The sequence below is a fragment of the Odontomachus brunneus genome, unplaced genomic scaffold (assembly GCF_010583005.1).
Source record: "Odontomachus brunneus isolate Ranch 3 - 2012 unplaced genomic scaffold, Obru_v1 Obru_scaffold_002, whole genome shotgun sequence".
Taxonomy (NCBI): Eukaryota; Metazoa; Arthropoda; class Insecta; order Hymenoptera; family Formicidae; genus Odontomachus; species Odontomachus brunneus.
Window position 1 is genome coordinate 4,935,989 of NW_022639452.1, and position 1,541 is coordinate 4,937,529.

The window sequence follows — 1,541 nt, forward strand, 5'->3', positions numbered from 1 at the left end:
CGATAATGCAGGTCATCTGAAGGCATCCGGTGACGTCAGTCATTTTTGCGTTATGGCCACCATTACGGCGTGCTCCGGCTGTGGTACACGCATTTCTCGATCTCCCTCAGCGAAGGGAAAACCTGATCATCGATATTCGGCGCGTGACGGTATTTTTAATTAAGTTCGGAGTGCTATTTATCATCGTCGGCCGAGGTCGGCCGTAGGATCTACGTGAAAGTCATTGACTAACTGCTTTCGGATATGGGAGAGCGGCTGAAATTGATAACGATAGATTAATTAACCCCGTATGTGTATATAAAAAGCTGCCTAAAAGTGAGCGAAATTAAAATCCACCGCGGACGATGGTATTAACGTGCTTGCCAAAACTAGATCGAATTAAATTCTGTACTAACGAGATTGGGATGAGCGATATAGTTTTATTATACAGTGCGCGCGCGTGCGCACTGTATAATGCGCGTATTATGTTTAACGAACAATCTTTTTATGTACCGTATCATTATTGAAGCATTTCTGTCGCGGTAAATTGACAATAAACAAGTCTCTATTTTGGAGAATCCCTATTCCCTTTTTTTTTACTAACTTTTAATATATTTATTTGCGAAGAGTAGACGACAAAATAGAATGGCACACCGTTATTTCAACAAGTTATCGAAGGGTATAAGATTATCTCTCCCTCTCTCTCTCTCTCTTTTTCTCTCTTTTTCTGCCGTTTATTTATACAACGTGCACTTAGGAGGACGGTAGATAAATTTACGAAGCGCCTCGATGATTGACGATAAAATATCGGATATCACTTTTACCTGTTATGAAAACCTTTGCGTTTCAACGCAATTTATACCGCGACCGTGGACGAACCAATAATTATCCACCTACAAATTATTCAAGCTACACGCACGCAAAGTCAGCAATTAATGAAAGTTTAAGTTTCATCGTAATTAGGGCGGCACGTGACATTATTCGCATATTTCCAAGACGTGCGATGTGCCCTTTATTCTCGTAGCCCTAATGAACGGCTTCCGATCAATTCCTGGTACCTGCAGATTCCCCCAGCGTCCGTGAATCACCCCGAACCATTTAATCCTGACGGTCCATAGCCATGTCTTTCATTTGACGGTCGACGCGATTGGCTCTTTTGGACACAACGCAATTCATGAAATTGCGAACCATGCATCTTTAGTCACTAATAGGCCGAAGCGATCGCTCGTACATTTTTTAAGTGGAAGCATCATGGGTAAATCCGGCATGAGTTTAACAAATCGGTCGCGACTCAGCGCTTTTTCGTGCTAATTTGCGTGTCATTCTCCGATTTTTTTTTATCGACTGCATTTTATCGCGACATTGTATTCGGGAGTGAAAATTTTTAGCAGCGCCATTTCATCAGGCTCGTATATCACTCGACTACGTGTCAGAATGATACGATTACTGGCGGATCAATAAGAAACGAAGACGAACGATGTTTTCGTCGTATTTCTGGAAAATTGGGTAACTAAGAGAGAGAGAGAGAGAGAGAGAGAGAGAGAGAGAGAGAGAGAGAGAGA